Raw genomic sequence first — 15189 nt, 5'->3', positions numbered from 1 at the left:
TTTGGTGAGTTGGTGGATTTATTAGTATATTTGGATTATCAGAAGGCATGTGACAATGTACCTCATGAGAGACTCCTGAGAAAATTAAAAAGTCATGGCATAGGAGGCAATATCCTCTTATGGACTGCAAACTGGTTAAAAGAAAGGAAACAGAGAGTAGAAGTGAATGGTCAATTTTTTTTCAATGCAGGAAGGTAAACAGTGGAGTAGCTGAGAGATCTGTATTGGGACTGGTGCTTTTTAATATATTTATAAATGATCTGGAAAAGGGAACAAGTGAGATGATAACATTTGCAGACAACACAAAAGTATTCCAAGTTGTTAAAATGCAAGTGAATTGTGAGATATTGCAGGGGGACCTTGTGAGACTGGGAGACAGGGCATCCAAATGGAAGATGAATTTTAATGTGGACAAATGCAAAGTAAACACGTAGGAAAAGTAATCCTCTGTGTAGTTACACAATGTTAGATCCCAAAGTAGGATTTACCACTCTGGAAAAGGAGCAGTGCATTATCATGAACAATATTTTGAGATCCTCAGCTCAGTATATGGGAATGGTAAAAAAAAAAAAAAAATCAAACAATGTTCGGGATTATTAGGAAAGAAATGGAGAACAAAATGGAAATGTCATAATAGGGATGTGCATTCTTTTGAAAAAAAAGTGTAAAATGTTACGAATAAGTGTGTTTTCATTTTGTTTCAAATAAGCCAAAAAATGTAAACAAAAATGTAAAACATTTATCAGTGTTTTGTTTTTGGGATACAGTTTGCACTATTAGTAAGTTATGTGCATTATTTCCAAAAAATGAAAAAATATGAACTTTCCCCCAAAAAATAAAAACCCCTAAAATGAAAACAAACAAAAAAAATGAAATGAAGATGAAAAGAACAGGGCTGTTGCAAAGAGAATCTGATGCTTTAGGTGAACTTTGATTTTGCACCCCCTCACCCAACTTACTTATCAGTGACAGCTCTAGAACAGTGATTATTCTTTCAGTTATAGAGGCTCCAGCACAACCTCATGTTTGGCAATATTTATTCTAGGCCTTGCAGTGGCTAGATTTTGCCCAAAATATTGGTGCTCTAAGCCAGTGCTTTTCATTTCAATCCTTGGGGCAACCTGTCAATCCTTGGGGCAACCTTAAGTTAAATGTTGTTTCTCCTAATGCTTTAAGCAATTTAAATTAATTTATTTAATTATTCTCCCAGTTCTGCTTTTCCTTGTTATATGTAAGACACTTGTGTTATGTCATTCCTTAAGTTCTATGTAAACCGGAGTGATTGGTAACATTGTTACCAGAACCTCGGTATATAAAAAATGTTAAATAAATAAATAAATAAATAAATAAATAAATAAACCTAGCCAGTCAGTTTGTCAGGATTTGCACAATGAATATGCTTGAGATAGCTTTGCACGCATGGTTTCCATTATATACAGATGTCTCATGCAAATTCATGGGAAAACTAAAATTTTTATTATACTTGCCTGTCCAATTTAACTTATAATATTCTTTAAAGTTATACTCATCAAACTGATTTTTACAATGTTTTCAGAAGAAACATAAGAGTAAAAGTCAAGGTTTCCTAATTAGACAAAGACATATGTTCCTTTCCTATCAGTTACAAAATGTGTTCTGCTTGTAGATAATGATTTAGAACCTAGGTCATGCGAACCTGTTGATTAATCAAGACTTAAAACATATGTTGGTTGAATAAACTGCAAAGATAAAACTGTGATTGGTTAAGATGAAATAAAACATTGTGCTTTATCATGCTACATTGTATGTAGAAATAATATATGTCTGACTGTATGAATTGGAACTTGGAATACCCAGTGAAAGCCTGTTCAAAGTGTGGCCTTCTCCATGTAATATTGTAATATTACATGTAAAATAAATTTGGTAGCATTGTACTGGAACAAATTATCCTTGTCTTTATTTTATTATGGAGCAAATAAGAGGGTAAAGATTAATCTTCACAGAATAGGTTGAGAAGCACTGTTCTAGGCAGCCACCTAGTTTGCCTGATGGAAGCACCAGCCCTGGAAAATGATTAGTGTGCACATCCTTAGTCATAACACCTCGGCACTGCTCCATGCTGTGACCTCACCTAAAATACTGTGTGTAATTCTGGATGCTGCATCTCAAAAAACATTGAAACTGGAAAATGTACAGAGACGTGTGGCCAAAATGATAAAAGGAATGAAAGGGCCCCCCTATGAGACAGGCTAAAGAATTATGGCCTCTTCAGCTTGGGGAAGAAATGGCTGAGGAGAGATTTTTTTATTTAGATTTTAGATTTATATTCCGCTTTTCACTCTTTTTTTTCAACGCTGCAAAGTGGATTACATTCAGCTACTGTAGGTATTTCCCTATCCCCAGAGGGCTTACAATCTAAGGCCTGGATTTATCAAAATGCATTAAATATTGCATGCGATAGGAGAAGGGGTGTGTTTTATGGTAATAGGCAGTTTATTGCAAAGTGTGCTATCTTAGCATTTCGCATAGGTAGTAGAACAAATTGCAATAACTTTTTTGCACTTTGTGATAACTGCCAGAATTGTATTTCTTACATACAACCACTGGAGGGACCATTTTTAGTAGTTTAAGCTGCTTGAGAGAGAGAAAGAGAAAGAGAGAGAGAGAGAGAAGCCTGCTCATAAGCCTTAACCTGATTCTTAATACCAATAAGACCGAAATACTCCTCATCTCACAAGACGGTAAATTTGCAATGTCCAACTCACACTTCACTCAACCATCCTTTTCCTCACAAGTCAGAAACCTCAGAGTCATCATAGACAATCAATTAAACCAAAAGAGATTCATTAATAATACCACCAAGGAAGGCTTCTATAAATTGCAAATCCTAAAATGGATCAGACCGCTCCTCCACTTCCAAGACTACTGCTCAGTTCTCCAGGCAATCATTTTCTCAAAAATCAACTACTGTAATTCACTTCTATTCGGCCTCCCAACTAACACCATTAAACCTTTACAATTGCTCCAAAACGCTTCGGCTAGAATTCTGACTAAGACCAACATAAGAGAGCATATTGCCCCCGTCTTGATGAACCTACACTGGCTCCCAATTAAGTTTAGAATCACTTACAAAGTTCTGACTATCATACACAAATCCATTCACAACCTCATCCCACTGGACCTCAACATACCTTTTTGACTACATGCACCATCCAGACCGGTAAGAGCAGCCTATAGATATTCTCTCCTCGCTCCACCCATCAAAACCACTCTAAATAAACGAGCTCTTTCCACAGCGGGCCCTGCAGAATGGAATTCTCTACCTCCTGAACTCCGGCAAGTACAATGCCCGATCACCTTCAAAAAGAGACTCAAAACTTGGCTATTCGAACAAGCATTTAATTAAAGCCAAGAATTTACGCTTACCTCACCTAACCATGCTTCAGACTCTCCATCAGTTTACCGATAAGATTATATAGTAGAGTAATATTACAACTCTACATTCCTTAATCACAATTATATACCCCATGCTCAGTATATTAAATTAATCAAATACACACCCAGTTATATAGCCAAGCTAGCAAAAGAATCGTATTATTATATTATTATTTATATGTTTGGTCTTATTACCCTGTTTAATCCAAGTCTTTTTCCCCTGTTTAATGTAACCGCATTCTTACATGCCTGTTTATTGTTATAATGTAAACCGAAGTGATATGTAACTTTGCTACATGAACTTCGTTATATAAAAATGCTAAATAAATAAATAAATAAATAAATAAATAAATAAATAATAAATGATGTCCTCATACTAGGTAGGTATTTATATCTCTATAGGAGGCCCACCTAGTGAGGTTTAGGTAGTAGTGTAGGGGTTAGGGGCCACTTTGACATTCAAAGTGAAACGTACGAACAGAACAGTGCTCTCTTGTGAAGATTTGATGACCTTCAGAGTGAGGAAACACACAAAGATGAGATTTGTGCAATGTTCTCTCAACCTAGCTTGATAGACTCTCTACCTGGGTAACATCAAGCTAGGTTGAAACAACATATGAATATGCCATATGGGTCAGACCAAGGGTCCATCAAGCCCAGCATCCTGTTTCCAACAGTGGCCAATCCAGGCCATAAGAACCTGGCAAGTTCCCAAAAACTAAATCTATTCCATGTTACCATTGCTAGTAATAGCAGTGGCTATTTTCTAAGTCAACTTAATTAATAGCAGGTAATGGACGTCTCTTCCAAGAACTTATCCAATCCTTTTTTAAACACAGCTATACTAACTGACCTAACCACCTCCTCTGGCAACAAATTCCAGAGTTTAATTGTGCGTTGAGTGAAAAAGAACTTTCTCCAATTAGTTTTAAATGTACCACATGCTAACTTCATGGAGTGCCCCCTAGTCTTTCTATTATTTGAAAGAGTAAAAAACCGATTCACATCTACCCGTTCTAGACCTCTCATGATTTTAAACACCTCTATCATATCCCCCCTCAGCAGACTCTTCTCCAAGCTGAGAAGTCCTAACCTCTTTAGTCTTTCCTCATAGGGGAGCTGTTCCATTCCCTTTATCATTTTGGTAGCCCTTCTCTGTACCTTCTCCATCACAATTATATCTTTTTTAACATGCGGCGACCAGAATTGTGCACAATATTCAAGGTGCGGTCTCACCATGGAGCGCTACAGAGGCATTATGACATTTTTCGTTTTATTCACCATTCCCTTTCTAATAATTCCCAACATTCTGTTTGCTTTTTTGACTGCCGCAGCACACTGAACCGACGATTTCAATGTGTTATCCACTATAACGCCTAGATCTCTTTCTTGGGTAGTAGCACCTAATATGGAACCTAACATTGTGTAACTATAGCATGGGTTATTTTTCCCTATATGCATCACCTTGCACTTGTCCACATTAAATTTCATCTGCTATTTAGATGCCCAATTTTCCAGCCTCACGAGGTCTTCACCAAATGAGAGTACTGTAACACACACTGCTGAAGCACTGCTCTTTTGAACAATTTTTAATTATATGAAACAGATACCCATGTTCCGCAAGTCAGACCCTCAATTCTCGTGCTTGTAATCTGAAATCTTCTTTATCAGTGCATATGCGGCTCATCCGCAAAAACTGTCCTATCCAAAGATTGTTTATTAAGCTCCAAGGATGAAAGCTTGAATAGTGTAGAAAATTATTTCACTCAGCTGATTTTCTATATAAAGATGTTTGTAAACCTTGCTTGATTATCCAAATATCTAAAAAAGATTTAGCCTCATTATGACATTCTATTACAAATTGAAAATTCTCATCTTGCTTGTTCAGCCATGTGATAAATTCCAATAAATGTTGTTTAGTGGAAGCCCATCCAAACAAACATCATCAATCTATCTGCACCATACTATGAAGTATTTAACAAAATATGACTGGTACAGAAATTGTTCAAATTGTGCCACATAGATATTAGCAATGCTAGGAACCATGGTGGTGCCCATAAATGTGGCATGTTGTTATAGATAAAATGTGTCAAGTACATGGTCAGTAAAACTATATGGAATGTGTGAGGATAGAGGTGCATATCTACTGTACTCTTTACAATATTAAGAGCAGCTGCTTGGGGAATATTAGTTTATAATGGCTTAATGTCCAAAGAGACTAATAAAATGGATTCAGATTGCAATTTAATTGTGTCTAATACTGAGCATATGTTTTGTATCTTTCACATAATATCGGGCTTTTGGCACCTCATTTTTTAAAAATACGTTCACAAATTGTGAAAGAAGTGCCAAAATGACCCAAAAGAGGTTACATTCTGGTGCCCAGGTGGATTATGTAGTTGTTTATGTACATTTGGCACTGTGTATAACACAGGGATCTTTGGTTCTTTAGGTGTTAAAAATTTTATTTTTCAATTTGTCAAAAACTCTTTTGTTGATGCTAAATCCAGTTCCATCAATATTAGATCTCCAACTCTAGTGTAGGATCTTTTTTTAATTGTTTGTAATACATTTGGACATTGATTTGAGAATGTACTTCATCATTGTATTTACCATAATCTTGAATGACAATGGTACCCCCCCTTGTCATTTGGTTACTGTAATGTTACGCAATTGTTCTAATGCTGCTTTTTCTACACTATTCAAATTGTACTGTGGTCTCAACTTTTGTTTTTCTGCTGTGGTAACATCACACAACACTAGATCAATAAAATGTTTTAATGTGTGCATCAGTGGGACAAGGTGGAATTCACTGGGATTTGTTCTGTACAACTAAAATATCCACTGTTGAAGCTGGATGTTTGCCAAAAAACAATTTAACTTGCAATAACCTGTAAAAACGAAATAGATCAACTCTACGTTGAAATCAATTATGCAAATGCACAGGAACAAATGAGAACCCTTTGTTCAAAACTTATTCTTGCTCTGAGGTAATCACTGTATCAGATAAATTGATTACTATTTATTTATTTATTTATTTATTTATTTAAAGTCTCTTCTATACCGATATCCGTTCGCACATCGCATCGGTTCACAAAAAACAAAAACGTTTGGGCGGAGCCCTTACATATAACAGCAGAATACAATTAACTTTTGGGCAGAGCCCTATATTACTATATTACCTGCTGAGTTTGTGACCTGGTGAAGGCTCTTGCATCTTGTTGATTTCTCATGGGTCTGCATCCTTGATATGATTTGCGACTCCACTGGCAGTCTGTTTCTAAAAAAAGGCTGTTGACCGCGAGGAATATCAGTGGATGCTGGATGGAAATGTACTTCTGGACCGCTGTCTTCTAAACTTGTTGAATCACCAGATGAATCTAAAAGAGTAATTCTCTTTTTTATTTGCTTCTTGTTTACTGCTGCCAAGTATACATTGTCCCATTATGATAATCTTTATCATCACGATGTAATTTCCAAATCTTATCCTGTTTCAGAGTGGCTCTAAACTGATCAATGGCAATATTATGTTCTCGCAATGCTTTATCATAATTGTCCACTGACATTTTTGCTTGCAACTGTACTTTTGCTGTTTGTACTGTAGTTTTTAACAGTTCTGCAATTGTCATCGTGGTTTAGTTTATTAAAAGCATAAGATCTAATAGGCTTTTATTCAAAATAGCAAGCCACTTCTTCATGAATGTATTATCCTCCAGGAAAATGTTTGGTTCTTTGTTGATATGCAAACATCTTGGAATGATATGTTGTTTCACATATTACAATAAGGTAGCACAGTGAAGTTCGGGCCTAATTGGGCGTTTTTGATGTATTAGCAGATATGCCTAAGAAAAAGATTCTTCTCTTAAATCTGTATCCTCAAAAATACTTCTTTCATAAAGCTAGCCAACTGTTCTGTGGTATAACTGAAAGTTTGCGGCCAAGCCGAGCCAGTTGTCAATACAGTAGATAACTTATCTTGTACTGGATTCATGTTAATACCAAAGAAATTCAAAAACAATATAGTAAAGGTGCTAGAAAATCTGAAGGATAATATTATTAAACAACAAAGCAAAAAACCTTCACAATCAAAATTTTAACCATCTAATCTGGCTATCATAATAGGCACACATGGTATTAAATACCTTATTTGCATTATGTTTAATCATCAGTCAAAATGTCAAATTTTTCTTTTTCTCTTTTTTTATACATATGCTCTGTTAAAGAAGATTTCAGATTACATGTGCGAGAATTGAGTGTCTGAATTTCAGAACGTGGAACAACTTTTTTTGTAAAAAATAGTTTACAAAAGAGCAGTGTATGCAGAGCACACTTGGTTACTATTGGACAATCAAAAATCGTCTACTGCTTTGGCAGTGTGTGGATATAGTACTCTCATTTGGTGACAACCATAAAATCTATTATTTTCCATCATTGACAAGTGTTATCTCTACATAAGTTATTTAGGGACCCTCCATTGGTGTCATGTAACTGAGGAAGAAGTATTAGAGATTTGCTTGTACATTCCTCTATCAAAAACAATGCCACACATGTCACCGGTAAACGGCATAGACAGTTCAGTAACTGTATTTCTTGTGCACAAGCCATTCTGGGTTACAGTGGACTAACACAAATTCAGGAAAACTATTAAACTATTTGGTAATACTAATTGCCTTACCACAGTTGAGGCCGAATTCTAAATGGCCCATGAGCAGAAATACCGGGCTTTATGTGCATGGCCAGGCCTTCCGCACACTGCACGCATTTTACAACAGACCCAGCCATGCATATCAATCCCGGTACATACAGAAGTACCAGGCTTCTCCAAAGGGATGGGCCGGGGATGGGAGGGGGACAGGCCGAACAGCACCATTCGATGCTTTCCCAGGGAAGAGCATGCTGGCAGCCGGCTGGCACATGGAGATTACTTCTGCATCAGAGAAGCAGTAAGTACTAAAATAAAAAATTTGGGGATATTTAGGTTAGGTTGAGGGGGTAGGGAGGAGAGGGGAAGAGGGAGGAAGGTGTTACATTGGTCGGCCACGGAGCTCACGACTGGCCTTTCTCACCTCCCACGCCGTCCTGCTGGGGTCGTAACTTGGCTCCATAGCTGGGTGGGGGGAGTGCTCTCAGCGCTGTCCTTCCCTTTGCAGCCCTGCCTGCCACAGGGAGGCCTCTGCTCGTGGCAGAGATGACACCACCACCGGCTCCTTGCTCTCTGCCCCCTAGGCATGCGCACGTAGCTCTGTACAATTCTTAAAGGGCCCTCGGCATGCCATGGTTATCAGTGTCTTTTCGTGATGTCACTGCTTCAAGACTATATTAGGTGAGTCCTGACTGTCAGGACTCACCTTGGCAACTTATCCTCTCTCTTGGAGTGTTAGTTGCTTCTGCGGTTTCTCCTATCCCTGTCTCCTGCCTCCGACCACTGCTACGCATGACCACACCTCGATTGTTTCTTGCCTTCGACTATTACTACGCCTGACCATGCCACGATTGTCTCCTGCCTTTGATCATTGCTATGCCTGACCATGCCATGATTGTCTCCTGTCTTCAACCATTGCCACAGCTGACCTCACTTCAATCAACCAGCTCCACCTACCGAGAGTGGGGACCTGCGGGGCCCAACTCCTCAGGTAGCGTCAACCCCGCCTTGGCCCAAGGGTCCATGAAACCCACGATTCAGAACAGATTGCCAAGGCCATGGACCCGACGGAGAGAGAGAGAAGGAGAGAAGGAGGAGAAAAGAGAAAGCAGGACAGGTTAGGTACTTTGTTGTTAGATGCACTATGCTTCTAAGACAAATTAATTATATATTCATTTCTTGCATTTTACTAATAAATATTATTCATTAAGATAAGAAGTTGTGAGTTATTACAGAAGGGCAGGCCTTCTGCCCGATCCTTTGAAATCCCGGAGTATGGCAGCGCTCCGGTAACGAACATAATTGGTGACCCGAGACGTGATTACTCGCCATGGAGGATCTCGAGCTGGCCCTGAATAAGGATCCGTTCCAGCTGACAGTGGAAGACGTCTATGACATCTCCTTTGTGATCGGCAGGGATCTGCGGAAGATTGGAGGCGACTCGCAGGGGCAGGCCGGCAGAATCTCTGAGCTGCAGTTTAAAATCATCCGCATCCTGGAACTGCTGGAAGCCCTGGTGAACCAGTGCAGCCAGAGCAAGGAGGAGGAGCTGAGACTGGAAAGAGACAATCTGAAGATGGAGCTGGAGCGACTGTCGGAGGACAGGGTGAGAGGTAATAAGGGGCAGCCAAACCTTGTAATAGATATAGAGATGTTTTCGGTTCCAGCACAGGCAGAAACGCTTACACCAGTAGCAGAAAAGCAGAGTAGGAATTCTGACAATGTATGCCAGACTCCAGATGCTTTCTCTCAGCAGGAGACTTTAGCTCCCAGTGCACCTCCCTATGCTCTCCCTCCCTTCCCCCCTCCATCCTACACCACTGAATTTCCCGCTATACAGAAAGTTAGTGACCAGCCTTTAAAGGCAGCTGGATATACTCCTAATTTAACTTCAGAGCACCAACTCCCAACCCCCACTATCCCCCTACTGAATCAGCCTACAGGGAACTCCGCTTGGGTTGATATCACGGAGAGAGTTCATTGTACTCCGGTTATAGAATTAGATTCCCCAGCCTGTGAACAGATTAATGAAACATTTGGAGCCTGTGGCTATCAGCATAATGACCCAGCCTCTTTAAAAGCTTTATACAAATGTTTAAGAACAATTGAGGGACAGAATGAAAAGTGTTGTGAGACAACAGCAGATGGGGTAGATGCCCCAGTGGCACACAATACCCCAGTATCACACAATACCAGGTTTAGGAAAAGGGGAGTGCCTGGCAACACTCCGTCACATCTTATTGCCCCTATCATTGCTTTCTTTGCAGTAGTAGAACACTTTTTTGCTCTGTCGCTCTTACACAAATGTGTCATGATTTTGTATCCCATTCTGTGTGTTATGCCAAACTGCTATTCCTAGACGAAGTCCACAAGTAGAGAGATACGCTTCAGGTAATGAACATTACGTGATGACATTGAGGTAAGCAAAGACAAAGCACTCGCTATCATTTGAGTATATTTTTTTGTAGGTATTTTCATTTACTTTTTGCTGAATCGCTTCCTTCGTAGCTGCAGGAGCTGTTAGCATACTCCACCCTTAGGAATGTATTTATCTCAGTAGAGAAGAAAAAAAAAAGTCCAGAGCAGTTTTCTTTAGAGTTAAAACGTGAAGCAAACGCAAAGCTTTTATTTTCAGCAACAATTTGCTTTGATTAATTTTAGATTATTGAGGCGCTTATCTTAGAAGAAGGGGGTTGGGGGGGGGGGGGGGGAATGGAAATGCAGGACAGTGTTTCTCTAGAAATACTCCATTCAATGAATCAATCCTTTAAGTTTAGAAACAGATTTGTGAAGCCTTTTTCTTGCAAATCCAAATTGATTTTAAATTGTATAGTAGAATTTATTCTCCAAGGTTAAAAACTAAAACTGGTATTATTCCATAGAGCAACTTGCGGTAGCGCCTCCTAGAGGCAAAACAATAGAAATAATAAAGAGTAAAAATTTCACTTTATTTATTTATTTATTTATATTATTTTATATACCAACAAACGTTGGGAACATCTCATCGGTTCACAGTAAACAAAATGCAGCTAACGAGCTTTACAGAGAACAATGAACAATCATTAAACAGTAAACTAGTTAAAAGAGAACAAGCGATAATATGGACTTTGTTTTACAGAGAACTATAAACAATCAATAGCAGGGGGAAAAAAGAGGTAGGGAATGTGGGGATGGTAACTTTACAGAGAACAATCAATAATAGGAATTCAGTTATATAGAGAACTATAACATTCAATAAAAATGGGGGAGAAGAGGGCAGAGAGGGGGGGCTGGGAGTTAGGGGGGATTAATCATATTAATCATTACCTTAATTTTTAACTTAACTTTAACTTTAATCATTACTTTAATTTTTTGCTGTATGCCAGATTTTAATATTTTCCAGATTGACAGCCTTCCCGCCATGAGAGATGTGAAGTTGAACATTTTCTAGTTTATTTTCTTTTTCATTTTTAAACAGAATTCTGATTTTTGTTTTACACTGGATCGATCCAAACATTTTCCACACTTTTTGCCAAACATTTTCCAAACACTTTTTGGTTAAATGTTTTAGCTCAAAAATATGTGTTCATTGTTTGTCTTCTGTCTTTTGTGTTATGTGTATGTCCTGACACCTGAAGAATGCTGTTAGTGAAATATATGTTTTATGTAAATGTTTGGACACTTAAGTTGTTTGTGGTTCTGTCTATCTAATAATAAAGTGGAAAACATTATATAGATTAGTAATAGTAGAGTTATAGTCATGATGAAATCTTCTCATTGATTAATTTGAATTTGAATCTCTCATATTAGGTTTTTTTGATCCATAAAACACACGTATCTCACTTAATAAAGAATTAAGAGGCTATGCTTCGATGTCAAAGAAATGCACCATACTGAAAGAACTGAATACACCATTGATTTTCAGAAATCATCCCATCAAGTCTTTTCCATGCCTTTGCCACAGAAATCATGCCTTTACCACAGAGGACATCCTGCACCTATGAATATATGAACTGTTGCTACTTTTGCCTGATTTTCTCTTTGTGTTTGTTTTGCTCTAGATGTGTTTCCCTTGCTTAGATGAGAATGTATTACCCTTTGCTCAAAGATTGCAATTAGTATTATCCTTTATTAGATGCATTTAGTTGTACCTTTTGCTCAACCCGCAGTAGCTGCTGGAATTAGGAATGGCTACTAGAGGATTGCAATCAGTAGTGCATGTAGTGAAAGCTTTGCAACAAACTGTTGACTTACTATTGTTTCTATAACCGACATGGCTTAGATTATATGCTTGCAGCACAGGATGGCTTATGCACTATCTTAAACAGTTCAGAGTATTTTGAGGGAAGATTAACAGTGCCGATGGGACACTCTCTTTTCCTGGTTCTCTAGGCCTTGATAGTTTTATTTATTTTATGTTTCTGTGTCTCATGCCTTTGTTCATGCCTGTAACTCCGACCAAGGATGCCTTTCACTCTCAGAATACCATTGTGCAAACCCAATATGTAGAGCCATGTGCTCCTAATCCAGAATCCCCTATGCAAACCCGGTGGTAATAATAGTATGCTAAGGCAAGGACAGGTAAGAATCTGGCGAGCCCACCACAGGATGGGCAGCGCTGGGCAACATAAGACAGCCAGGTACGGGCCATTCGGGATGAAGAATTAGTAGCGCTAATTCTTCAAGAGGGGAATGAAGATAACCTGGATTAAATAACTAAATAATGAAATTAGTGGATCAGTTTTGCACAAGAGAAGGAATGTGTATTTGTTTTTAACAGGCTTTGCATGAGAGACACAAGCAGTTTGTGTGGAGCCAGCTCAAGGCCTAGCGTACCAAGATAACGGTACTTTTACATCATTAGTTTAGGTAAAAGGTTTAGTCCAAATAAGGAAGTCATCCCAAAACAAAAAACGTACACTATTAGCAAAATCTGTATATAAGAATGTAATGTGTAACTTGAAAACGAGAGAAGGAGAGAAGAAGGAGAAAAGAGAAAGCAGGACAGGTTAGGTACTTTGCTGTTAGATGCACTATGCTTGTAAGACAAATTAATTATATATTCATTTCTTGCATTTTACTAATAAATATTATTCATTAAGATAAGAAGTTGTGAGTTATTACAGAAGGGCAGGCCTTCTGCCCCAGCCTTTGAAATCCCGGAGTATGGCAGCGCTCCGGTAATGAATAGTCCTGACTGTCAGGACTCACCTTGGCAACTTATCCTCTCGCTTGGAGTGTTAGTTGCTTCCGCGGTTTCTCCTATCCCTGTCTCCTGCCTCCGACCACTACTACGCATGACCACACCTCGATTGTCTCTTGCCTTCGACTATTACTACGCCTGACCATGCTACGATTGTCTCCTGTCTTCGACCATTGCCACGGCTGACCTCGCTTCAATCAACCAGCTCCACCTACCGAGAGTGGGGACCTGCGGGGCCCAACCCCACAGGTAGCATCAACCCCGCCTTGGCCCAAGGGGCCATGAAACCCATGATTCAGAACAGATTGCCAAGGCCATGGACCCGATGGACTTGTCTGCTCTCCAGGCCATTCTGGGCCTGGTCCAGAAGATCCAGGAGCAACAACGATTCCTGGAAGCGTTGGCTACCTCTATTGAACACTTAAATGCCCGACTAGATTCTCAACCGATGGACATGTCTGCGCTGAAGTCAGTTCCTCTCCTCGTTTTGAAGCTCCAGAACCTAAGGTCGACTTTGGAACTGGTGGTAACAGATGTGAATCGTCTTGCTGCTCATCAAGACTCCCTGACTCGGTTTAATGCCCCACCACTGTCCCCAGCGGCCTCTGTTCCGGATTCCAATCCCAGTCAGGCGGTCATTCCCTTGCCGGCACCGCCTTGTTACCCATGGGACCCGAAGCGGTGTCGGGGATTCTTGAACCAATGCCACATGCATTTTACCCTTCAGTCAGTGTTTTTTCCGAATGACTTGGTCAAGACGACCTTCATTCTATCCCTGTTGGATGGCAAGACATTGTCATGGGCCTCCCCCTTGTGGGAGCACTCAGACCCCTTGCTCTTGAACCTTCCACAGTTTGTCTCGGCCTTTAAACAGGTTTTGGAAGAACCGGGTTGACTCCATGCCATGGGTACCGATCTCCTTCACCTGCGACAAGGGTCTCGCTGCTTAAATGATTACATGATTGAATTCAGAACCCTGGCCATGGAATTAAACTGGCAGGGGGACAGCTTCACACCATTTTTCTAGATGGGATTGCACCTTGAATTAAAGATGTCCTCGCAACCCGAGAACTTCTTATCTCCCTCGAAGGGCTTATCAACTTCACAGGGAAGATTAATCGACTCCAAGAGCGGGCCCGGGAGAATGGTTCCACTGAGCGGGCTCAAATCAAGAAGCCACTCTTCTCTGGAGGTGATCATTTTTTGCCCTCTGAAGAACTGATGCAACTTGGCCTTGGCTGTCTCACGACTGCTGAGAGATCTTGTCGCCTTCAGTTTGGACTTTGTACTATGGAAAGTCCATGCACTTACTGTCTCAGTGTCCAGAAAAGAAGGAACAAACCCCACACCGGGAAACATTAGAATCAGTAACTCTCAGTCTCACTACCGCATCACCCCTGTTCCTACTACCCACCTCCTTGGAATTTCCTCCACCTGCTTTTCCACTCAGGCGCTAGTGGACTCCGGCGCTGGGGGAAACTTTATTCAGCAGGATCTCGTGGAACAGTACCGAATCCCCACATGTCCTTTGACTCCTCCATTGATGCTTTCCTCGGTCCATGGGGACTTCCTCCACGGTGTGGTGACACGGGCCACATCGCCTCTTACCTTGAAAGTCAGTCCGGATCATTCCGAGTATATTTCTTTTTACAACCTTCCTACAGCCGTGAACCCGGTAATCTTGGGCCTTCCATGGCTGCAGAAACATCAGCTACAATTCAACTGGGCCACTGCCGATCTGATTCAGTGGGGTCCGCGGTGTTTGGAATCCTTTTTGGAACCGGTAGAACCTTTCCGGCCCCTAACCGTGGCTACTGCCCTTCCTAATCCCCTTCTTCCATGCAAGAGGTTTCAGGAACTCAGACCAGGCCTTTCTCCCTCCGGAGAAACATCTTAGGGGCAGTCTTCACCCACTTGAAGGAGCAGCTGACTCAAAAGATGGCTGAAACCG

Source organism: Rhinatrema bivittatum, chromosome 2, assembly GCF_901001135.1.
Source record: "Rhinatrema bivittatum chromosome 2, aRhiBiv1.1, whole genome shotgun sequence".
Lineage (NCBI taxonomy): Eukaryota > Metazoa > Chordata > Amphibia > Gymnophiona > Rhinatrematidae > Rhinatrema > Rhinatrema bivittatum.
The sequence above is the reverse complement of the archived record's forward strand: the minus strand, read 5'-3'. Positions refer to the sequence as shown.